The sequence below is a fragment of the Hyaena hyaena genome, unplaced genomic scaffold (assembly GCF_003009895.1).
Source record: "Hyaena hyaena isolate Hyena2069 unplaced genomic scaffold, ASM300989v1 scaffold_71, whole genome shotgun sequence".
In the NCBI taxonomy this organism is placed as follows: domain Eukaryota; kingdom Metazoa; phylum Chordata; class Mammalia; order Carnivora; family Hyaenidae; genus Hyaena; species Hyaena hyaena.
The window spans coordinates 3,136,440-3,163,323 of NW_024080704.1; the positions used below are offsets into that span (position 1 = coordinate 3,136,440).

Sequence of the window (26,884 nt, forward strand, 5' to 3'; positions counted from 1 at the left end):
GATAAGGATAATCTTTATCTCTGCTAAGTTAATTTATAAGCACAATGACTGTGTTTCAAACTCTTGAGTTACTACACATTAAAATGACATTTAAAAAACCCCCAAAATCTCTAATAGTAGTTTTAAATATGATTTTGGTCATATTCATTCTCTAGGATTAGAGGGAGAAGGGTGATCAGCGAAATGCATGCAAGGTATATAGCCATAGACCAGATATAGACTCCATTACTGGCATTGTCAAACCAATGGATACTTGCCTCTTTGTTGTGCCAGAAATCTCAACATCTATCAGCTGTCTCCTTTTCATTCCCCCCTAGTGTGGATTTCACAGTAAGAATATCCTGCAACTTCTCAAATCTCCTTCTCCTTCCTTTGCTCCTCTTTACAACAACACTCCTCCAGTAAGTTTTCCAAACCACTTTTTTTCCAACTTCTCTTTTCTCTTGAACCTAACTAAACCTATTGGGTTTTCATCCTGGGCCACTCCAATGAAATGGTTCTCAAATTCTATGATATAAAATCCAGTGACTAGGACTCAATATCACTCCTTTCTAAACTTTTCTTGATTTCAGCCACCACAATTCTTCTCAATTTCTTCCTACCACTGGCTCCTCCTTCTCAGTCTCCTTTGTGGATCCTCCTCATGCTCTGAGTCTCAAAACAGGGTTCAGTCTTCAGACCTGGAGCCAAACCTTTTGATGCCCTGCCCCATGTCCCCGAGTTCATCTGTCTCTTTGCCAAAGGACTTTCTCCAGCTCCTTGGGCCTCAAAGAGCCAGGGATTTAAAAGCCTCGGCAGCATCCTCAATGAATGAAGACAGGAATGGATGAATAAATACTGCAGATTCTTGTCTCCTTGGCAGCCTAATTCTGAAGGATGTTCTATACAGTCCCTCAGAGGGGCCCCACTAGAATTGAAATCCAGTTGTCCTTGGTGGCAACCAGCTTATAAACACTCCCATTATTCCTTTAATTCGTTTTGCTCTGTTTTCCTTTCCCCACTTCCTTAGCGGTGCTTGTACCACCTTTCAGTTACATTGTATTCACTCCAGTGCTTGTCGTAAGGTTGTTTTCAGAAGAAATCAAAACTCTGATCTTTTCTTTCTTCGTTAACGTTGACTCATTTGGCAGTTGGGTATTTCTTGTACTGGTTCTTTAAACATCAACATTTTTTGACAACTCCCAAATATGTACACCCAGCCGGGTCCTCTCTCATGAATCTGAGACTAGTATTTCTAGCCTTTGAGACATTTTGGTTGATATCCAAGAAACAGCTCAAATGTAAACTAAACTGTTTTATTCCCATAAATATGTTCTTTTATCTTTCCAGTCTCAGTAAGTAGCACCCCATCTGTCAAATTGCTCAGATTAAGCCTGGCAGTCATCCTTGACTCATATGCCTTTTCCTCATATCATGCATCCAACCTCACAAGGTGGCTCCACCTTCACAATATATGCAGAGACAGACTATTTTGTTTTGTTTTTACCCATTTTACCACCACTGCCTTGGTCTGACCACCATCATTCCTCATCCATGGTATCAGAAAAGCCTCCTAGTTGGTTTCCCTGCTTCCACATTTGGTCCCTTACAGCCTATTCATGACACAGCTGTTGGGATGATCCTGTTGAAGCCAAGTCACACTATGTCCCTCTTCATCTAAAAATCTCTCATATTTCATCACACACTCAGAATAGGAGCTGAAAGCCTTACAGTGGCCTACAAGACCCTCCATCACCTGGGCTTCTTTATGCCTCTGATTTCATCTCCTACTACCTTCCTTCACTCTGCTTCAACCACGCTGACTCTTTATTATGCCCTTGAACCTGACAAGCACACTCACCTCTCATATCCAATGAGGGTATGATATCATGAAACCTTAGTTTTAGCCATGATGTGTGTGCTTGTGCGTTTTGAAGCCTATATCGACTTCGTACTTCAAGTCATAGTTTCAAAAAAACATTTGCTTAAACATTCACCTGAATCATATTGCATTTGCTGAAGAAGGTTTGAAATCTCCACGAGTTTATGTTTCGATATTCTCTGAAGTTATCTATCCAGTATTTCTATTGTTGCATACCTAAAACAAACAAACAAAAAAATCATAATCTAAGTGTTTCAACTCTTGAGACATGAGGTAGTAATTAATCGTGCTGTTTAGATTATGGGGCACAACACATTTCTCTTTGAGATCTTTCATCATGAGTAAAAGGACTTTATAGAGGATTTCCCAAAAATCATGAAACAATTTACTTTAGCAGCATCTTTCATCACTGAGAAAGTAGGCATGTATGAACATAAAATGCCTGACCATTTGGAGAACCGGTAGCACATATTAATTGAAGACATATAGGAGAGGATAACTTTCCTAATTGGAGAAAACATACGAAAATTCAAGTAGTACTTAAAACTTCCCATCTGACCAGTGTCCTGAAATAAGCAGCCTTATTTTATTTTCTCCATGTAACTTTATTTAATCCTTTGTCAAAAGTTAGCTGTGATTTTCATGATGGCATTCTTATAGATGGCATAGTAAATACTGCACAGAAAACTCCCATCAAAAAAATGAAAAGGAATGTGATGGTTTGAACAATGTTAGGAAAAAGGCTGAGCCTAGAAGTTGAATGTAGGTTGAGTATCAAAAAAAAAAAAAGAAAAAAAAAAGCTACAAAAGATCAGAATGAGAGTAGAGATTGGAAGATGAAGTAGAAAGGTGATTAAATATTCTGAAGGATGATTTCTGTACCATCTTGGAATTCAGTTGATATAAATAAATGTGAGAGCCTTCAGTGATTATTATTATCATCATTACTGTACTCATATAGGAAATTATAGCTTATTTGGCACTTTATTCTTCATATTAATGATGTGAAGTTTCATGACAACTCACTAAGAAAATAAAAATGAAAATAATAAATCAGCCTGCGGCACTTAAAAGCCTAATGAAATCCAAACACTTCCCAATAGAAGATGACTCAGTGACACAGAATTGGCAGCTGTTTGTTGTTAGATCATTAGTTTTTACTGGCTTTTTTCCTATTTTAAGAAGACATCTGCAGAACCTTCCTTTCTCCCATAATCTTCCTGGATTTATTTAAAGAGACCTGGAATGGAGTCATCAATTGGAAAAATAAAGTAGAAGCATCCTTCAATGGCTTAACTACCCTTTTCCAGTGGGTTTTAAATTATAGTAGTTTTTATTGAAAATACAGACTAGGCTCATTGAAGCAACTTTCTTTGTACCAAGAAAAAGTAAGAGGAAAATCCCACCTCTCTTAAACTTGTGTAAGGGAGGCATGATGAGATTTGTAATGACAACTTTGCCATACTGTAAGTGGGGTGAGAAAATGCCATCTTTGAGCAAATGCTCAGGGTAACATCTTGTCCTGGCCAGTCTCTAGCAAATGAAAACGTCAAAAATGTCTGCTGGTGCTTCTAGAGCTAGGAATATCTTTCAATAGAAAGTATCTTGTCTGTTTGAGGGGAGTTTTCCTCCATAACTTGACCCCTCTGTGTGTCAGCAATGACTTTCACTCCATATGGATAGTGGCCTGGTTATACTTTCCTTTCACAATCTAAGGACAGCTACTTTACCATATTGAAATAGATGTATCTCATGCCAATCCTGCCCCTAAAAATAATTTTTAAAAAGATTTACTTTCTCAAGAACTTGGAATATGTCATAAATTATCTTACTGAAGTTGTACAACAATCCTACAAATGCTAATTTATCCCTGCAACACCTGTTACTGAACCCTATTGGGCACTTTATTGAGCACTCAGAGTATGATGGTGATCAAGATAGCTACAGTCCCTCAATGAACTTATATTTCAGTAAGATAGCTCAGCAAATTACAATATAGCCAAACAAATGAAATGATTTTAAATTATTACAAGTGATAGGAGACAGAAAATAATAAGACAGGTCAGGGAAGGTCTCTCTGAAGAGGTCATATTTAAGCTGATCCAAAACAGGAGGTCAGAAACACTGATGGGAAGAGCCCTTCCTGGCTTAATGTGAAGTTTGTGCGAAGAAGGAAGTGTTTAAAAGTAAGATGTCTTCCTGGCTTAATGTGAAGTTTGTGCGAAGAAGGAAGTGTTTAAAAGTAAGATGTCTTTTTTATTTTAGGCAAATAACCTGTCATTTATTGAGAGATAAAAGGATGGAAATATAGGGAAATTAAGCAATACCCTCAAGGCTGAATAACTTGCAAGACCTCCAATCTCCTGAATCAGCTCTGTCTGATTCCAACATTCTTTCTACAAAGCTATACCCATTTATCCTGCTGAACATTCTCCAGCTTTTTTGACTGTGTGGACTAGTTTGAGATCACTTAAAATTGAAACTCACACAGATGCACTCCCTGTCAGCAAAGCAAAAGCTTCCTAATGGCCACTTTGCAGAAGTGCCAATGTTACCCTTTCCAAGTGAGCTGCCTGAGAAGGCTGTCTACCATATGGAGCAGGATGTAAGCCTTTTCTGTGCCTCCAGTGGGACTGTAGAGTTTGTGGTATGAAATTTTGCACTTTGCAGTCCAAACTCATCGAGTTTGTGATGTGATAATTTGTGGATATTAAAAGACATTAATGCTAGTGTTTGCCAGAGAGGAGGGGGCTTGGGGAGATGGGAGAAATAGGTGAAGGGGATTAAGAGGTACAAAATTCCGGTTATAAAATAAATAAGTCATGGAGATGAAAAGTAAAGCATAGGGAATATAGTCAATAATAGTGCAATAATGTATGATGACAGATGGTAACTACACTGATGGTGAACACAGCCTAATGCACAGAATTATTGAATCACTATGTTGTACACTTGAAAAGTATATAACATTGTAGGTCAATTATAGTTCAATACCAAAAAAAGGCATTCATGGGGAGGGCTTCAATGGTTATTGAGTGCTATTCTTCTGCTTATTAAATGAATTATATGTGTGTTTATTAATATGTGTATATACTTGTAAATGCATAGCCTCTAAAAACCACACATTATTTTTATTTTGAACTCCAAATGCATGTGCTCCCTTTAAAACTGATATATTCAACCATAAGAAAGTCAAAAAACAAGACATTGAATTCCAATTTATTTTTTAAATCAAAGATTTATTTCTATTACTTAAAGATATGTGAACAGCTATAGAATCTAAAATTATGCCAAATACTTTATAGATATTAGCTTCTAAAGTCTTCTTAATAATCCTACCCTGTAACATTTAGAATGTCTGCTTTCCAGGTGAAAAAACTAAGACTCCATGAGATTAAGTAACATGTTCCACAACAGAGAATTCAAGTTTTGTGCCTCACCCTGCTGCTTTCCCAAGAGTTTTCAAAAATACTTTCTTTTTTTAAGAGTCCCCAATAAACTGATAATGTATATTTATATTCCCATATTTCAAAACATAATCTCCTCTCTCTCTGGTTCATGCCCTGTGGATTATAAATATTTCTGCAGAAGCTGTTTTCAGATTGAAGGAAGGAATCACTTGGACCTTTTATAGAAACTTTCACCCATCCTTTGAGAATAATTGCCTAGGACATACCAACTCTCTTCCCTTCATTGGCTAAAGATGTAAAAATGTCTCTTACTCAACACTTTTGTGTGTGTGATAGGAAAAGGTGACAAACTGACATACCCCTTTCAACCAAATCACTTGAAGGACAGGTACCAATATTGATTCTGCCACCAGATATACAACACATTTTGTTATAGTTTTCATGATGACAGCATTGAAAAATAAGTAGAGTTTCCTCCTTCCTGCTGTTAATCTGTAACTAGCATCTGTGTAGCATGTTTAGGAGAGAAGGGTTATGTTGCATGAAAAAAGGCAAAGATAAGAATTGTTACTTTATTATTTATCAGTTTACTCTGTAATTTATCAACCTTTATATTTATCTATCTCTGAGTTTGGTATTTCAAATTTTAGACACAATAACAAAAAAGCCACACTGTTACTGAATTGCCAAGTATGTGTGATGTGTGTGTGTCTATATCTACCACTTCTGCTGTAACCTTTAGGATCACAAATTTCCTTGTTTAAAATTGAAATAAGCCCAGGGATCAGAAAGAATGGGTATATTCTTCTTTATACTCTGTTCACAGTCAGGTTATACATGAGACTGATATCAGGATATATACATATTTTGACACATGTACTGCTACTATATTTGTCATTGTTGGTCTAGACTAACTTGCATATCATTCAAAAAAGGATGTTCTATAGTGGCATTTTGCTCTCATGCAGTAACACCTTCCAAGAAGAAGCAGGTATTTGGCTCACCCAACCTTTACTATCTGCCAGCAAATGGATGCTCTTAGGGACTCATATTCCCACGCATAGGCTCAGCTGCATCTTTGAAGAAGAAGCAGTGGTAGAAAACCTGAAAGTATGGTTCAACATTTTATAAAAATGAAAATGGCTTCTCCAATGAATGTAATGTAAAACCAAAACCAGATGTTCTGTGAATTTTAAAACGTGGGTTGGGGGAGGATGACTAAGCTTTTTGATATCATTGTGGAAAGAAATGGTATATGATGATATGGACCATGACTAAATGAGAAAAGAGACGCCCAGCTCTATATCTTAGAGCTGAGCAGAGTATAACATTACCATTGAGTCCCTAGAGTTACTGAGAACAAGAAAACCTATGTTTAGAGCCATGTGCTTACAGCTTTATGGCAGTAATAGACAGGGAGAATTGTAGGCATTTATATTTGAATAGGATCTTGTGCTATCATTTTCCCCATCTCCTTTATAGATTCCCCAGTAGGTAGACTTCCAATTTTTCCTTTAGAGTGCTCAGAGTTGGTGTTTATTCCTTACAAGGTAGACCTTTCTCTGGCCATACAATTGCCGTTGTTAGAATAGTTATCATTAGTCTGAGTAAAAATATAATACAAATCCACTGTTCCTAGCTAGTAATGATGTCCAGAGTCAGAAAGAAAAGGTTTACATATTCCTCTATAAAACATGATAGCTGCTTTAATATTTGAATATAACCATCATATCTTTTTAAATCTTTTCTTCTCCAGGGCATACCATTTCTTTTTTTTTTTTTTTTTCTAACATTCCTCATCTGACATCTTCTATATGTCTAACAGTCTCTTTTTCCTCAAGTGTTCCCTAGGTTGTTAGTATTATTCTGGTGTCTTTGCACTTAGAATTGAACAATAAATTCTGGTTAAGCTGAAGGATACAAGAGGCAGGGATATTCACGATTTAATTTTCCCTTCAAGCCCTATTAGGGATAAAGTTAGAGTTAGCCACACTCAATCTGGTGTAGGCTTATCAACTATTAAAGTTTCATGTCCCTGAGGTTATTGAAGAGTCATAAAAGAAAACAGCGATGCCCATGATCTTATTCTAGGTTAAAGAAACACCACAAAACTACCCTGGAATGATGGTGGTATTGGGTAGAGATGAAAAAATGACTTGGTTATTTTCATAGTCTTATTTAGAGGAGAAATTTAGGGCTCACACTAACTCCCAGTACAAGTTTCATTTTACTTTTTTTTCAACTTTATATGGGTTAAATATTTATCCCTAATCTGTATATAGAAAACACACACACCTATAAAGGAAGCAAATGAAATATACACAGAGAAACTATTATCCACCAAAAACTTTTAGACATATAATTATTGTACAAAAAGAAAACACTGAACAAAACATTTTTAGAAACTATATAATGTATTTATGTATTTACAGAAGTATATGCATGCATATGTGTGCATGAGTGTATATAGTGTATATGTATGCATGTTTATGTGTGTATACTTATATACATATGCATGTAGACACATACTTATCCTGTTTCTTACTAAGAGCACTTAGGACTTGGTGTACCTTGCCCAGAATTAATAGTTAAAAACCTACTAAGTATATAAGCTTCTTGCCAAGTTTTTACACGGTAGTATCAAGAGAATTTCAGGGCCCATGTAAGGGTCTCCCTGAATATATGGAGGAACTAATACAGACTACAGTGGGACTGTCAACTCCCAAATCTAGGACCCATAATTCTATTAACTAAAACCTCCACGCAGGTCTCCAAAACCCAATACGTATATAATTAATTAAAATTTTTTAAAATATTTATTTTTGAGAGAGAGACAAAGTGCAAGTAGGGTAGGGCCAAAGAGACAGACAGAGACACAGAATCTGAAGCAGGCTTCAGGCTCTGATCTGTCAGCACAGAACCTGAAGCAGGACTTGAACTCATGAGCCCTGAGATCATAACCTGAGCCTTAACTAACTGACTGAGCCACCCAGGCACCCCTATATAATTAATTTTTGAAACTAAGTTCCCCTATTTATCTCAGGTTGCCTTGATTTTGTTCATTTCAATCTAGTTGTCTGGCCTCTGATGAGTACTTTGAATTTTAATTTCATTACATGTAGTATTGGATAACTCTCTTTCAAGCTTTGAGTTCTCTAAATGTTTAATAAGCATGTATCCCCATTCAAGTCATCAATAAAATGCTAAACAGAACAAAGTCCAAAACAACATTCTGGAGCACTCCATTAGAGCTTTCTTTCTGGCTAACATGAAGATACTACCCTTCCCTTTATGGTATGTGGATTCAAATTTACCTCAATGATACCTGGAGAACTGGCAATAAAGTTGACTTATTGCTATCCTTGATTGTTGACCTAGGGTTTCTTAAGCCCCACTTTGTGAAATCAAGATTTGACTTAATGATAGTCGCTTGGTTTCCAACAAGAGTGCCAAGACAATTTAATGGGGAAAGACTAGTCTTTTCACCAAAGGTGCTGGGACAATTGAACATCTGCACAGAAAAGACTGAAGTTGACCACTCTCACACTATATAAAAAACAAAATGAATCAGAGACCTCAATATAAGAGCTAAATCTATAAAATGTCAAAAGAAAACACAGGCATAAGTCTTCATGACCTTGGATTAGATCATGGATTTTTAGAAATGACACAAAGCACAAGCAACAAATGAAAAAAAAATTTTTTCAATATACTTCATCAGAATTAAAAATTTTGTTCTGCAAAGGACACCATCAAGGAAAATGAAAGAATCTACAGAATGGGAGAAAAGTTTTGCAAATCATTTTGCAAAAAGGAATGAAATTCTGATACATGGTACTACTAGGATGAACTTTGAAAACATTATGCTAAGAAAAAAAAAACCCGCCACCACCACTACCAACAAAAATGGTCACAGAAGACCACACATTATATTATTCCATTTACATGAAATGTGCAGAACAGTCAAATATGTAGAGACACAGAAGTATTGGTAATATCCTGGGTCTGTGGGGAGGGCAGGATGGGAAATGATAGCTAGCAGGTACACGGTTTCTTGTAGGGGTGATTAAAAATCCTAAAATTGATGGTGCTGATGGTGGCCCAATTCTGTGAATATATTAAAAACCACTGAACTGCACACTCTAAATAGGTGAAGTGTATGGTATGTGAATTGTATCTTAATATACAATATATAATTAGAGTTTAGAATCTGGGGCAGTGTTTTGTCAATGAGAAAAAACAGGATGATTGGGTCACAACCCAGTTTCCAAAGAAGGAATAGAGAGAAGCCATTGACCAGCATCCTTTTTATAATTTTAGAATAAGGAGCTTACAAACATTTAGGGAAGAAGGTGGTGACCATTAAGAGCCAATGTAGGTCTATGCTATATCAACACCATTTTCCTTTCAACAGATTTGGTAGGTTGGGAAAGTTCTGTAGACATAATGCACCCTGATTTCACCTAATAGGGTTCTACTGTATTGAAAGTAATTTAAAGATGAAGTTTTATGGATTCTTGAAGAATATCTCCTTCTAGATAATACTTTAATGAATACCCAAAAAGAGCCATAGATCTTGCTTCATCAGAAGAAATTTTTTATGGCTTCTCTAGTTAACTGGAACACGTGTGGCCTACAAAGGACTGGTGTGAGACTTGGATCGATGTCAGTGTTAAGACTTGCATCTCTAACAGATGTCACATTTAGCTTCTGGAGTCATTTAGTAGGTGACATCAGCAATAATGAACAACATTAAAACAGAACATAAATTTTGCCTATGGTGAGGCTATATAATACTGACTGTTACCAAAACTGCAGTGCCAGAAATAAGCTTCAAGAGGGAAAGCAACTCTCACCACCATCATCTTCCTCTTTATGTGTCTGTCTCTCTCTCTGTGTGTCTTAATCTCTCTCTCCACCCCCGAATCCCCACCTCTCTCTAGTATTGTTGTATGGATTGAGTGTGAATAAAAAGAGAGCAGGGAGTGGGGGGGGGGAAGATATAGTCAAATACAGCTCTTAACCACAGTGAATCTAGAATGAGGTGCTGGAGCTGGTTTGCCCTGGCTCACTTGTGCTTGTGCTCATCTTTTCCCAACTCTGTATTCACTGAAGTCATTTTAGCAGCTTGAAATCATCCATGGTGGGAGGATACACCACAAAAATTGGCAAACGCTACAACTCTGGCCTTTATTTCCCCTGGAGAGCCTGTTGTTAAACACTTACCAGCATAGGCCTGGCAAGCCTCTGAGTGCTGGCCCACTAAAGCACTGTGGAACAACAGGACATATTGTCTCTGAATGTCAACAGCATGCAAGTCATAGCACAAGGACACCAAGAGGAGAGCTGTGGTAATACACACAACAGGAAACAACACCCACATCCACGGTGAAGAGCAACGCTGACTTAGAGTCAGGGTTAAAAGAAAATGTAGTGGTACTTTTAAATAAACAACAGCATCCAATTTCTATGCAAGGTATATATTCTAGTGAAATAGCTTATTTTTATTTTTTTAATGATTTTTTAAATTTATTTCTGAGAGAAAGAGACCATGTGAGCAGGGTAGGGTCGGAGAGGGAGATACAGAATCTGAAATCTGTGCTGACAGCTCAGAGCCTGACACGGGGCTCGAACCCACAAAGTGTGAGATCATGACCTGAGCTGAACCGACTGAGCCACCCAGGCACCCTGAAATGGTTTATTTTTAAATATGTGACTATAGGAAGTATTGTATTTGTTAAGTGTTTTAAATTTCTTGATTTCTTAGGAACAACTTTGCATAATCATAAAATTCAAGAATCTATGGGCCCATCCATACCCTTTGGAGTTTTGTCCTTTGCCTCTGACTCACACAGTGGCAGGTGTGGCATCGAGGACTATATCCCCCAATAAGAGAACTTTTCTTATAAAGCAAGAATAAATAAGTGGAACAATGTTTGGATTAGTAGGAATGGTTAGAATAAAAATATAAAGTAAATATACTCAAAATAGATTCTTGGGAAGACTGAAAACAAAATTAGGTGAGCATATGCTTATACCTATGTTACACTGTAGCCAAGAATTCCAATGGAAAAACCAACATCAGTAGAACTGGATTTTGTTCCCCAAAATGCAGTCAGAAATAGCAGGATCTGCTTTCTATGGATACATCCAGAGCCTTCTCTTATGGAAAGGCAACATCTGTTTTAAGAAGTTCTTTGAAGAAAAACTACATAAACATGTGGGAACAGCGTGTTATATACACTCTCTTGCTTAAAGAGTTGCCAGAGGAAGTAGGGAATTGAGCCCCCAAGACAGAGGCCATTCAGTTACCTTGGCTAAGGCAGCAACACCAATTTCAGCTTCTCTGATGTTTAACACATCAAGAGAATGGAGGGAAATAGGGTTATGACTGGAATCAATCTTGCCACTTTCCTGGCATGATATCAAAGGTTGCTTAGGTATAACTTTACAAACGAAAAATTAAAATTTGGGGGAAAGCATTTGGGAGAAAGAATTTAAAAATTTAGTTGAATTTTTGCAAACCTGTCCTCATAATTATCCCAAAAAGAAAATTTAGCAGGCCCAGTGTTTCATCAAATCTTTCAGACCAGGGGTTCTCAATCTGGGGTCCTTGGATAGAATTCAGAGAGTCTGTGAACTTGGATTAAAAAAAAAGATAGACATCTTGGGGGTGCCTGGGTGGCTCAGTTGGTTAAATCTTCAACTCTTGCTTTCAGCTCAGGTCATGATCTCACATTTAAACCCCAGGTCAGGCTCTGTTCTAACAGCATGGAGTCTGTCTGGGATTCTTTCTCTCCCTCTCTCTCTCTGCCTCTGATATGCTGGAGCCCTCTTTCTCTCGAAAATAAAATAATAAAATAAAATAAAAATTTTCAATTTTTACGAAAAGATAGACAACTTTATTTTCACTAACCTCAAACTGGAATTTATTGTTGCCTTCATTTATGAATGTAAGCAACAAACCACATTACTATGGTTCACCAGGAACAGAATCACAGATACTTTTTTATCACATTGCAGTAGTTACAGATATCTTCACATACCACTTACTCTCATGCCATTTTGAAACTACCGTAATGACCCAGCTTGCTATGTCTTGTGACTTGAGTACAGATGCAGGATCTGTACATATATGGCTGTATCAAAAAGTTGGTGTTTTAATGCTTTGAAAACTATACTTCAATAAAATTGGCTTCCCTTGTGAAACTACGTCATTCTTTGTGTTTTACGTCAAGCATTTTGAAACATTATCCGGAGAAAGGAGAGCTTGGGTGGCTCAGTCAGTTAAGCATCCAACTTTGGCTAAGGTCATGATCCCATGGTTTGTGGGTTCAAGCCCCACATCAGGCTCTGTGCTGACAGCTTGGAGCCTGGAGCCTGCTTCAGATTCTGTGTTCCTCCCTCTCTCTCTGCCCCTCCCCATCTCATGCTCTCTCTCTCTCTCTAAGATAAAAAATAAACTTAAAAAACATTATCCAGAGAAAAAGTCCATAGGTTCCATTAGATGGCCTAGGGTATCAGCGGCTTTCAAGGTTAAGAAACACTGTAGGTGGAAGTGAAGAGTCATAAGGCAATAGGTCTTTTCTGTGTGTTAGATGGGCCAAAGAGGAGGGTCTTGATACACCTATTCAGTTATGATCTCTATATAAAGTTTGAAGACAAAGATGATTTATATAGTATTTCCACCCTTAAAAAGAAAAAAATGCACAATGAAATAAGAAGAGTAAGAATCTAAATCTGCAAGGAAGTGAGAGGCAGGGAGAAATATGTTAAGAACATCTGAAAGTGTGGAACCCTTCCTTGTTGATCTGACCAGATAATCCTGGGGCACAGAGTGCATGCCTGAGATGGAAATGAAGATACTGAAACATCTGAGGGCCAAAGCTGCAAGCAAGAAGCCAGGACAACTCTGTGGTCTGTCAATTCTGGTATTACGTTACCTTCCTGTGTGATCTTGGACAAGTGACACAATCTTTGGTGATTCAGCCTTTCCACTTTCTTGGCCCCATGTTCCATTCAGCTGGCTGTGCAGAAGTCCCAAGATAAACAGCTTGCTGAAAGAGAGACAGCATTGATGATTTTTTTAAAAGGAAAGACAATGCCAAGGATCCACTTTTAGGCCTTCCATGATGGATGGTTCCTTTCCTACCTTCTGTTCCCACCCTTTGTCCTACATTCCTACAAGAATACACTCTTTGTATTCTTGGTTTCACCACCAGCTTGGCTTTCCATTTGTCTTCAGCCCACTATCTGCAGTAGTCAGAGAATGCAGCTCTACCTCAAAGGCCATCCTGTGTTCAGCATCAAAGGAAGGACAAATGTCTTCACTGCCTTTTTCTCCCAAACACCTTCCTCTGCCTTCTAGCAAAACCTACAGTCAGACCATCGCATGACACTGGCATGCAGCTCTATATCTCTAAACTTGAAAAACGTAAGAATTCTCTCTAAAAGAAAAAATTTTCACTTCCTTCCAAAGAAATGAATATCAATCACCAGTGCAAAAGAGTTTTGACTTTACAACACAAAAATACAAATGGCTGCAGAAATACAGTTATGTGAGAATTTCCCTGGGTCTGCAGACCTCTGAAAAACACCAGTAGACATGCTTGATTACAGCTCTAATGTTACTCTTTCAATGGCTATTTGATTTTGATGAAAGTCAAAGTTTTAAATAAACTGGATGAAGCTTCGGTGATGAGATTTCAGGCTTCGGGGATTGGGCAGGAAGAGGCAATGGCAAACAGAATCCTTTTGGACAATCCTAGAATTACATGACTTTTTTTTTTTTTTAATTTTTTAATGTTTTATCTATTTCTGAGAGAGAGAGAGAGACAGTGTGAGCAGGGGAGGGTCAGAGAGAGAGGGAGATACAGAATCTGAAGCAGGCTCCAGGCTCTGAGCTAGTTGTCAGCACAGAGCCCAACACAGGGCTTGAACCCACAAATCGTGTGATCATGACCTGAGCCAAAGTCGGACACTTAACCGACTGAGCCACCCAGGCGCCCCTACATGACATTCATAATCACCAATTGTGTCTCCTTCTAAGACTGGCCTTGGTGAACTTTCTGACTAAAGCGATTCAGGTGACCTTTTCATCAAATTGAATCAAAAGAGACCAGAGGCCTCCTTATCTACCCAAAGGACATGGCAATTACATTTGTTCTCTCAAGACAGCAGCAACTTGGTGTTGGTTGTCAAATGCCTGTTGTGTCAATCTGACATCTTAATGATTGTTTAAAGATAATATTCAGTTTATCCATGAATCTTGAGAATAACCTCTGACATTATTAACCAGAAATTAATCTTCTCAACCACTGTCCATATTTAAACAATTGCCTTAGAGGTTTTTCCTCAAATAATCCAGACCATCATATTTTCCAATGTGCATTGCAAAAGAGCTAAAATAGTATTTTTTATAAGGCTGCTTCCCTTACTTTTACATTTATTTTCCATTTTAAGGCATAAAAACAGTTTTTTCCCCCATCAAACTAATTTTTATTAGTTGGATTTCCACCTGCATGTCAGGCAGAGGAAAATGTAAGTTGGAACACAGTAATAGCACCCTTCCAATCATAGCAAAAAGAAAGACAAAAAGGCTGGGATAAAGGAAATAAGAGTTTATTAAGACTTCTGATTTCACCTCAATGCCCTCTGAACCTGGTTATCTGAGACCCATGCTGATCTAATGACCACATCTATAGGATCTATGTCCTCATTCACACCCAGTCATAGTTCTCCAATCCTTCCCCCCATTTCTTAATATATGATGAAAGGAAGTTTTCTGCATTCAGGTTACTAAAAATATCTGGTGGTCAACTCAGTCCCATTTTTTCTTCATCCCACTCACTCGCAGATGGCCATGTATCATTAGGGATAAGGAATAATAGCATTGCTCATGAAGCAGGCCTGCATGGCTTTTAAGAACCTGAATTGCACCTCCTATGCACAAGCCAAAGCAAAAGAGCCTGGCACCTAGGTGTTTTACTGAATGGACAGGGAGTTGTAGCCTCAGTCCTGCCACCGGCTCACCAAACAGTTGAGACTTCCGGTTGTAGGCCAGCCCTACTGACTCTGGGGTGGGCAAGTCTTGGATATCTATGGCTTTGAACAAGTCAGAAATGCAGAGTCCTCTTGACAAGCCATAGGTAAGTGCACTTTTCATTATTGAAAAACCTACTGTCCCCTTTGTATCAAAAGGAAGCCAATGTTAGAGTTTGGGCATTGACAGCGACATGACCACATTCCCTGGAATGTTTACTCTAGCACCAGAATCACTTCACCTTTGAAACCCAGGTATTTTGGATCAAATAAACGTTCTGTGATCTGGAAATGTTTTGAATTCCATGAACTCCCTCCCCTGCAAAATGCAATAACCTACATTCACACAATTTTTTTTTCCTCCAAGCACCTGAAAGGCAAAACATTTTCTCTAACCACTAATCATTTACTTATAAGTAGTGCATTTAATGAGTACTTGGATTTATCTATTCTACATTCATGCAGATTCATCGCTCTGAATGCATCAGAACAGATGTTATAAGGGTCATAACAGCAAAGAAACATTTACACTTGTGAATTTGTTAGGCTTAAATGAAGTTGTACCAATGGTAAACTGATAAAACTGCTTGAAGGTTTATTTCAGAAGGAATTCAATTCTACAAACCTCATACTTCCTTTTCTTGGTTCAGCAGACCTATTATTTTTTTAATAAAGACACATTCCCCTCCCACTTTCTCAACTATGCCACCAAGTACATACACATAGTAAAAACTGATACCAGGAAAAACAGAAGTCTTAGCAGACAGTTCAATTGCATAGGAAAAGATTTTCCTTGAGCAAGCATGAATAATACTGAATCCTATAGACCATGTTTTTTCTTATACATGCATACTTATGATAAAGTTTAACTTATAAGTTAGGCGCAGTAAGAGATAAACAACAATAACTAATTTAGTCTCATACAAAATACTATGATATACTAAATTACCATATACTATCAAATATATTTCTAGATTTTCTATCCTGTTCTTCTTTTTTTTTTTTTAATTTTTTTAATGTTTTATTTATTTTTAGGAGAGGGAGAGAGACACAGCGTGAGCAGGGGAGGGTCAGAGAGAGAGGGAGTCACAGACTGAAACAGGCTCCAGGCTCCGAGCTGGCACTCAGCACAGAGCCCGATGCGGGGCTCGAACCCACGAACCGCGAGATCATGACCTAAGCGAAAGTCGGACGCTTAACCGACTAAGCCACCCAGGCGCCCCTCTATCCTGTTCTATTGTTATATCCTACTACTTTGAGTTTGGTTTCTCTCTTCTCTAACTTCCTTTTCTCATAAAAGAGCCAAAGAATCGCAATTTTTAAAAATAAAAGTATGGAGGTAAAAAGAGGCCATTACCATCCACATGCTAAATAATTGTTCCACCAAAACAAATTTTGTTATTGAAAACAATGGTGATTTTTCAGAATGGACCGATCCTCATTTAAAACCCTAGATGTATTGCTATATTATGCTATCCTTAAATTTTTCTTTTTAAATAGGAAGCCGAAAAAATAAATTATGAAGATCCAATCAACATTACTCTTTACAACAAAATGCTTTCAGAAGTAAAAGTGCCCATTGATTGTCCACTTATTTTTATATGAGTCTTATATAAGTATTTTTATGAGTCTGATCTTCTATTAAGAAAGCAATATCATAAAAGTTATTTTTAAATTTTTGTTTGCCCATTTAAAATTAGTCCAATAGTTCTAGTCTTTCTGAATGACTACCTCAACCAACCTTAAAACCTTTATATGGGGGTGCCTAGGTGGCTCAGTTGGTTAAGCGATCGACTTTGGCTCAGGTCATGATCACACGGTTTGTGGGTTCAAGCCCTGCATTGGGCTCTGTGCTGACGACTAGCTCAGAGCCTGGAGCCTGCTTCAGATTCTGTATCTCTCTCTCTCTCTGACCCCCCATCCCCTGCTCATGCTATTTCTCTCTCAGAAAAANAAAAAAAAAAAAAAAAAAAAAAAAAAAAAAAACATTAAAAACTTAAAGAAAAAAACCCTTTATATGTTATCGGGGGGGGGGGTAGGTTTTGCTCCCTAAATATCAATACATCAAGACAAAAAATTCACCTTATTTCATCTATTTCAACTTGGATTTGTTAGTTCTAAGAATTTGAAGTTAATATATTTTCGGAGTTGCTACGTGATTCATAGCACTTTTAATGACTTCATATGCAGAGAGGTGGAGAGGTAGAATAAAGAATCTGGATCATGGGGCGCCTGGGTGGTTCAGTCGGTTAAGCGTCTGACTTAGGCTCAGGTCATGATCTCACAGTTCGTGGGTTCGAGCCCCGCGTAGGGCTCTGTGCTGACAGCCAGCTCAGAGCTCAGAGCCTGGAGCCTGCTTCGGATTCTGTGTCTCCCTTTCTCTCTGACCCTCCCCTGCTCACGCTGTCTTCCTCTCTCTCTCTCAGAAATAAATAAAACATTAAAAATTTTAGGAAAAAAAAAGAGAATCTGGATCAAAGGAACTCAATAACTTGATGTTAAATCAAGTATAAGGAATCATTTTAAATAGTATTCTTAGAGTGCACCACAGCTAGATTTTTCTCAGTAGAAAAAACTAATAAAAATGGACACAAGATTCTTGGATGGCCAGTTGTAAAAGATTTCTGTCAGCAATTTTCAAATTTGTCTTTGGATTAACTACCCTATAAACCAGGCAAATTACACACAACAAAAGAAGATATCTTGACAATTTTGTATGTAACTGAGAAGCAGAAGGAGTATTTTCAGGCAGCAGTCATAATTTTTCCTTGACTGCTAATATCTGCTTGCTAAACCTTGCACACATCCCCAGGGTGTTGGGTTTTGTAAACATTACTTGATGATGACATACTGAATAATATGAAAATGTGTCTCTCATCCACACCCAAAACCATCCAAAGAACATTTCATATTTTCAGACTGTGGTAAGCATGCTTTTCGGGGACTATTTGTAGTTCTTTAACGGAAAGTTAAATAGGTTCTTTATTAAAAATGAATTCCTGGGCTATCCTTGCAGGAAACAAGATGTCCATAAACCACATGGTCAGTTTTGAAGTCAAATGCTATAGAAATTGAAGTTGTTTCCAACATCTCCTGATAGGAAATGCTGCAAATTCTAAGAACAAATTATTTACTGAAATGAACATGTAGCCAGGTAAGTATTTCTTTGCTTTTACAAACCTAAAAACTTCAAACCACTTTTAAGAGTCAAAAATAAAACTGTAACATTTCTATCAGTTCTTGATGTTCAGTAATACTCATTCATCTTTTTAGCAAAACAGAATATACTGTTTGATAATGAGAAAAAAGATACAGTACCTCTAAGACAGTGAAATTCAAGTGCATCTGAAATAAAAATTATTAGTTTGATGGGCTCCGTAATTTTCTGTTGACTGAACTCTATAGAACTCCCACAAACAGAGGAAAAGAAATCCACTTGCTTCAAAGAGCCTCTCTCTATAATAAAATACTTACAAAGCCGTTGTAATTCATGAGAGTTATGAGAATTATGTACATATCAAGCACCTTAAATGTAAAATTATGGATGGGCCTATTCCCAAATCAAATAGCAAATGAAACAGTGATGCAAATTTTATAAAAATGAAGAAATAATGAAGAAAAGAGAAGAAAAATTTGATATTGTCATTAAAATAAGTTCTCTACATTTATTCCTTTGTTGTCTGATTTTTTTTTCTTTGTACATGGGTCACTCCGGAAGATGGATATAATGAAAAATAGGAAAATTTACCCAACACTTGGACACAAATCACAGAAAGAAAACCACCAAAGGATGATACAAGAAAGAAGTCATCAATTAAATGGAAATGGTAATGAGTTTCCATGGTCCTCATGCACTTTCTGATCAAGCATTTCCTGCTTTTCTTTTAATGAAACTTATTCAATGATATAAATTAATTAAAGGGTATTTACTAAGCTATACTGCCTTAAATCATCACTTTTTTCCTCCAGAAAACTTGGTTTTATTTTTGCGTAACCAAAATTAAGCTCATCAAAACTAAAAGCACAAGTATTTCAAAGAAAAGCCCTTCTAGTTACAGATTCTTCAAAAAAAAAATTGTAGGGGCGCCTGGGTGGCATAGTCGGTTAAGCGCCCAACTTCGGCTCAGGTCATGATCTCACGTTCGTGGTTTGAGCCCCACATCGGGCTCTGTGCTGACAGCTCATAGACTGGAGCCTGCTTTGGATTCTGTGTCTCCCTCTCTCTCTGCCCCTCCCCCGCTCATGCTCTGTCTCTCACTGTCTCAAAAATAAATAAGAAACATTTTAAAAATTTGCAGAGATCTTTGCTGAAATAGGAAACAACCCCATTAGAATATGTGCTAATAAGAGCAAAGGGTTTACTTCGTTCACTGCTTTATCGCAGCATCTAGAACAGTTCTCAATAAATACAAAACATTTATGGCAGTCCTCCCTTGCACAGAAGTAATAAAGAGCAAAATAGTACATGGCTCCCCAAAACAGGATTTAATTAATTCTTGTAATTAGAAAGAAACAGTGCTTATTGGCTGGAAGAAATTAGAATGCAGTTTAAGGAACTCAGAGAATGGTGTTAAGTGCTACTGTATAGCTTAATTAAACTACTGAATATGCTTGTGTGTGAACTGGTGAAGGGGGTCCTCTCTTACTGCTATGTGACTAGAGCCAGTTTCCTGGTCATGCAGCCTGTGTGACTTCACAAAACTCTGTACTTAGCAGGCCCCTATGCTCAGTGTCATGCTCCGCTGTCACCCTGCTGAAATTCCTTACTTATGAACAAGGAGACCTGCATTATTTTATTACACTGGACCCTGAAAATTATGTAGCCAGTCCTGCTGCACATAGTTTCTATAAAAGTTGAGTCAGCAAGAGAAGGATGTCGTATGAATGACCGACTGTCCAACACGCAGAAGCCAGGTTAGGAGGAATTAAATAAAGCCTATATATTTCAAAAAGTTGAAAATAATATCAACCTGTCTTATTTCTTTAGATTTTCATTGTCCCCTCAAAAACCTTTATGTAAGGACTTGAGCTATCACTTGCTTTGATTTGTCATCTTCATGGCTGGCAAAAATCATAATTGAATTCCAAAGTCCCAGGAATTCAGCAGGGCGAGTTTTATTTTTGCAGCTCTCAAGAAACACTCACCCACCCCACTAAACATTTTAAAAGATTTTAATTTCACTTGGTAGTTCACTCTTTCTAATGCAGAAATCATAGTGCTCAAGGGAACTGTAAAGTCAGCTTCTTTAAGAAAATGAAAGTCACATACGGAGGATTTACAAGTCTCTAAAGTCTGAAGGCTGTAGTGGGACGCTGTTGTAGACATTCCAGACACATGGCCAGCACTTGTATGATACGCCCTGTATACTACATGGTTCACAGAAAATGTCCTTCAGTACACTAAAACATACCGTTTGCTATGACTTGAGTTCTTTATACTTAAGGTTTTATCGCTGAAGGAATATTACCACTTCATACATTTAAATCTTGAAGACATTTACACTGCAGTAGTTTGGAGTTAAATATACATCTTTACTCTTCTGTCACAAGATATAAGGTTGGATTAATCCATTTTGGACTATAGCGAAAGGGTACATGGCATAGTTAAACTCACTCACTGGGTCATTTCAAGCAAATTATAAATCATATTTAATATCATCATTTGCATGATGGGTTTGCAAACCTAAGAATGTCCCAGAAAGAAGAAAATCTGAAAGACTATCCTAAAAATGTATTGGTTTAATTAAAACTAGAACCAGACATCTTTGGGAAAAAAATAACACATAGATTACAGAAGTAATTACATCAAATCCATAAACATGCCTTGGATTTGGGTTTGGAGGTGGTTATCTTTGAGACAGACATTTCCCACCTGCTCCACTAGGGAAACTCTGCCTTCGTTGTTACCTAGATCACAAACTTAAAAATCTTTATTGCTAGTTACAACTTCTGCAAGTTGAAGGAAACTTAAATACTGTGTTAGAGACTTTATGTATACATTTTAATTTTTATAATATTCTGAAGAACCTTACCAGTTCAAGCCCCTATCCCATGCCTCTGCCTGGCTTCCATAATTGGTCCTGAGCCATGCTTCTTCCTTGTTCTTATTTTCACATCTCTCTCCATCTTACATTCTCCAGTTGTATCAGCAAATCTCTAGAAGCTATGCTGCAACTTTTCTAACCTGTCAAGGGTCAACTTGTCTGGAAGGCCCCCCCTTTTTTCCTCTTACTTATCCAAGGTATTCTCCTTTGACACCTGGCTTGCCTTTCTTCTTACATAAATACTGTCCACATTCATATTCTGACTGTGAATTCCTGGTATAGAACTTCCCTGGGAGAAGGGTGAAAGCATGGCAGGTGGGATATACTTGTGAAACGAGGAAAAGAGGTAGAAGTGTGTGGCAGGTAAGGGCAAGAAATGGGCTGGTGTGGCTGGATTACAAAGCGGAAGATGAGAAATGGGAGCAGAACAGGCCAAAGGAAGAGTCAGAATCAGATTATTAAGGTTGGAGAGTATAATTCCTCATATAGGCAGTGGTATCCATTGAAAGACTTAGCACGGAAGGGGCCTAGTCAGATTTGTGCTGTCACTCTAGTGACAATAGGCAGAGGATGGAGTGGATGGCAAACGGGCAACAAACAGAAGAAAAAAGTATCACTAAAGGATATCAGCTAAGTCAAGAGTTTAAGAGATAACAGAGAGAAGGGCCATGTGAAATAGGGGATATGGAGAAAGAACAGTCCAATCATAAGAAATAGCTTTGGGGTAGACACATGTCTGATGTATTGCAGGAACACTAAGGAATCCAGTGTGACTGGGTCATTGAGGATGAAATGGAATATGGCAGGACATACGGACAGGGAGATTAAATGGCCAGGGCCAAAATATGCAGGACCACATAAACCTTCCTAAGAATTTTGGATTTTACTTCTATTTGTTTGAGGAAGCCATTGGAGGGTTTGGGGTAATGGTTTGAGATGTTTATACTTAAGATTTTAGAAGCGTCACTGTCACTGTTATGTAGACAATTAGCTACAGGCAAAGCAGGTAGGAAGACAGTTTGGGCTATTGCAGTGTTCCAGATGGAACATTGGAACTGGTAGCTTGGACAAAGGTATAGTGGTGGGAGTTATAGGAAGACTAACTGACAGGATTCAATGATGTGTCAGATAATGGATGTGGAAGAAAAAGAGGAATCAAGGATGACCTCAAGAGTGCATAAAGCTATGATTAAAACACAGAAAGCAGTGAGAAAGCCACACATGAGACATTACTTATGCTAATGGATGCTCAGTAACCTCCAGGTAAATGAATCAATGAGAGCTTCCTGCTGGTTGTCATCTCTACCTAATTGTAGAATTGAATGAATGAATGAATCTTCTTCTTTTTTTTTTTTTTTTTTTTGGGGGGTAAAAATCTTCCAGTTATTGAGATTTATTATAAACCTGAATTAATTTTGTTATATTGGAATAATAGATAAATGTATTGATGTAGCATGGAAAAGAGTTCAAACAGATAAACGTGTATTTGGAAACTTGGTACATACAGAATCAGCATGAAAATAAGTGGAGAAAATGTCAATTATAAGATAATTAGTATTGAGACAATTGAATTTTCTTTTTTTTTTTTTTCAATTTTATATATTTTTTTTTATTTTATTTTTTTTTTTACAAATAGTTTATTGTCAAATTAGTTTCTACATAACACTCAGTGCTCATCCCCAAAGTGCCCTCCTTCATGCCCATCCCCCCCTCCCCCCCACATCCATCAGTCCTCAGTTTTTGTCAGCATTCAAGAGTCTCTCATGGTTTGCCTCTCTCCCTTTCCCCCACCATTTCCGCCCTTCTTCTCCCCCTTGGTCCTCCGTCAAGTTCCTCCTAATCCTCCTATACGTGCAAACATATGGTATTTGTCCTTCTCTGCCTGACTTATTTCGCTCAGCATAACACCCTCAAGGTCCATCCATGTTGCTACACATGGCCAGATTTCATTGTTTCTCATTGCCATGTAGTATTCCATGGTATAGATAAACCACATCTTCTTGATCCATTCATCTGTTGATGGACACTTAGGCTCTTTCCATGTTTTAGCTATTGTGGAGAGTGCTGCTATGAACATTGGGGTACATGTGCTCCTATGCCTCAGCATTTCTGTATCCCTTGGGTAAATTCCTAGCAGTGCTATTGCTGGGTCATAAGGGAGTTCTATTGTTAGTTTCCTGAGGAACCTCCACACTGTTTTCCAGAGGGGCTGTACCAGTTTACATTCCCACCAACAGTGCAGGAGGGTGCCCGTTTCTCCACATCCTCGCCAGCATCTAGAGTTCTCTGATTTGCTCATTTTAGCCACTCTGACTGGCGTGAGGTGGTATCTCAGTGTGGTTTTGATTTGTATTTCCCTGATGAGGAGGGATGAATCTTCTTCTAATAGTGGCCATGGCACCCACCTTTCTCTGCCTCAAATTCCCTGAGCATCAATCTGTTTTCTGATCCTTTTAACAGCAGCCTCCAAACCCCCCTCCCACTGCCTTGTGCAAAGTCTGGGATGATTTACTCCAATTTGCCATATCTAGGATTTGGCCAGAAGTATTATTTCCTTTTGGAGTGCCCTCTATTCTAACCAGAATAAGCTGTGTTGTCAAGCTGTTTTTAACCTTAATTTTCTTAAAATAAATGGGTACAAATGTGTTTTTGAAAGAGCTGGGCATGTTTGAGTTTTATATTAAGTCACATGCATGGATTTTGGTGAAAAACGGTTTCCTCAAAGTTATAGAAAGAGGCTTTTGTTACAAGTTTAAATTGAAACTTTTTTCCATTCGCAGATGAGAGCTGTGTTGCAGCCAATATCCAGCTGTGCAAGTTTTCAACAGCTGGAATTATAATAAGCTTCATTCTATGAAAATGAGCTCATTACTCTTTAGTTTGTGCTGATGCTCAATGAATCCATAAAGTGCTTCTCCAGGTTTAAGAATTTCATGAAGTTGCATATAGAATTTTTAAAACAAAATTTTAGGTCTGGGAATATTAAAATTAGAGTATCTTTTTGCTCCCCTTCAGTTTTGAAGTCAGATCTCAAAGCTGAAGAAATACCCAGCTACATTTAGTGTATTAAATATGCAACATTGAAATTAATGTTTTAACCAATATTATATTATAAACCAATATTACAAAAGAAATCATGAGGTTAAATAATTATAGTAGTTATATTTTTATCACAGTAGTTATATTTTTAAGCTTGCCAGACTCTATGTTATGCATTATCTCATTCTCTAAAACATGCATCTTAAATCATGTAGAAGAATGAAAAACTAATACAATTAGTTTTAGAGGCTTTGTTGCTTTCATTCTGATGCTAATATTTCTGTGATGCAATCGAATCCCATCCTTAGGATTGATTTAATTATGTCTTTGTATTAAGTTCTCTGAGCACTGAAATTATAATAAAGTTACTTAAATATGTAAAGGTACTGGCAGAAAAAAAATGCCCTCTTATTAAAAATGTATTAGAAGCAGGAACAAAGGGTGAAAGATCAATTTTTGGTCTGAATTTATGTCTCAATATTTTTGGTTGAACATTTGAGTCATTTAGGAAATAAGGGGGACTAAAAGAGTAAACTTACTACATTACAATTTAAAACTATCCACTTCTCAGTCAAAACATTTGCAAAGTGCCATTTTTATATTCCTTTGATGTGAATTCCAAAAAGCCTTAGTGGGGACAGTGGACCATAATTAAAACAATAATGGCTGTGAAATTCAACCTCTAGAATATTTTTAGTGTGGACTTTCCTCTGTGCAAATAATAGAAATTCACAAAAACGCATTTTGATTTTTGATCAGCTGGGAGTGTACTAATCATCTCAAACTCTGATACCTTTGATCAAAGTCCAAAGCTTCCCATTCACTATTAAATCACTGAATACAGATCTATTCACTTGAGGATGTAACACTGAATACAGATCTATTCACTTGAGGATGTAACCTTTACATGAATGCCACTTTTGTAAATGCCACTTAAGAAGATCTTTCTAAAAGCCACAGTGAGATGCCACACTGGCTTTCTTGTTAGATTTTTCCCAAAGCCAATTGCCTCAGAGGGAAGGGAAGAGTGCTGCCTGGCATCAAAACCAAAGAAATTCCTGGGGTTTTAATCCCAAACTCTACCTCTGACCACATTCAACCTGTAAATTTCCTCTGTGCAAGATTTCACAACGCAGAATAATGTCTTCATTTGTGAGTGCCTTGCAGAGTATAAAGTCCCTCTGTGACAGGATAGCATCTTAGGATATGTGAAGGAAGGAGATTCTTAAACAATTTTGAGCACCACAACTAATTGGCCAGCCCCATCCCTGAGGAAAGATATAATTAACATTATGTTTTAGATCCAGTTTACATTTTATAGAAGCAATTCCTATTCTGGAATATTTTGTTCTGATTCCAGTACCTGGATGCTATGTGATTCAAAGAAAGAGCCTTATTATTACCTTATTTTATTCTCGATTTACTAAAACATCTGATCTGCTTTTTTTGTGACGTAAATGAAAATTTAGTCATCCTTAGAGAAAGCAGGCCATAAGAATGCTGAGTTATAAGGGCAATACCCATTGTTGTTATGTTGCCTATGATGGTAACTTCCAGATACTTTAGGAGAGGTGGGGGAAATTCTCAGACACAGAAAGCCTTTATAGCATACCTGCGCTAATTTAGATTATGATAACACAGCAGAAATGTCTTGCTAATGAGCACCTGCTGACATTGCTAGCTTGCTAATCAAACAATATCCTTCTTTGGCTTCCATGAAGCCATTTAAAGAAAAAATTATAGAAAAATTCATTAGTGTTTGGTCTAAAAGAAATCTGTTTGGAATGTGAAACATATTCATTTTTTCAAAATACTGTACATTATTTGTATAATCTCCTGTGAAAACCTGGAATCCTAAATCAGCTTGGAAACATTCTCAGAGAAACAGAATTCTCAGCTAGTGGTCTGAGGTTCTCACCTGTATTCCCTGAACTTGTTTTGTAACCTATCCTAATACATGAAATGTACAAGATATGGGGAAGGACCCCACAAACCCCATTCCAAAAACAACATTCATTCCTTTCATTAATAAATATTTATTATTAAGTAAATCTACCTTTACTGGGAAATTACCTTGTGCCATCTACTTTACTAGGCATGTAAATATAGATTTGAATGAAACAGAATCACAGCTGTCACAGACCTCAAGGTTCAGTGGGAGAGAACATACAATAATTAACTATTAGCATGATATATACCATAATGGAGCCATACAGGGATAATGGGACAGTGCAATGAGCTAGGAAACCTAAACTAGCAAAAGTCTTCAAGGACTTCTCTGAGTAAAGAGCGCTAAGTGAGGGTTTAATCAGGGGAAAGTGTTGAGAAAGAGATGGTGGGGGGGAAGGGTTGCATGCAGGATGAGGCCAGATACATAAGAAGGAGCTGTGGGAGGCCACAGAAAAGATTTAAGGGTTTAAGTAATACATACGTGTATATATATGTGTGTGTATACGTTAATATATAAACACATATTATAGAAAATATAT

The 26,884-nt window shown here is 37.5% G+C and overlaps 1 long non-coding RNA gene across 1 annotated transcript; it reads right to left on the minus strand.

Annotated features, from left to right (window-relative positions):
* Nucleotides 1-1,989: 1,989 nt before the first annotated feature.
* Nucleotides 1,990-13,498, minus strand: LOC120232409. Its single transcript, XR_005528566.1, has 3 exons — nt 13,424-13,498; nt 13,215-13,328; nt 1,990-2,077 (listed from the first exon to the last, which is right to left on the minus strand). It is a non-coding gene; the product is annotated as an uncharacterized LOC120232409 (long non-coding RNA).
* Between the last annotated feature and the right edge of the window lie 13,386 nt (nt 13,499-26,884).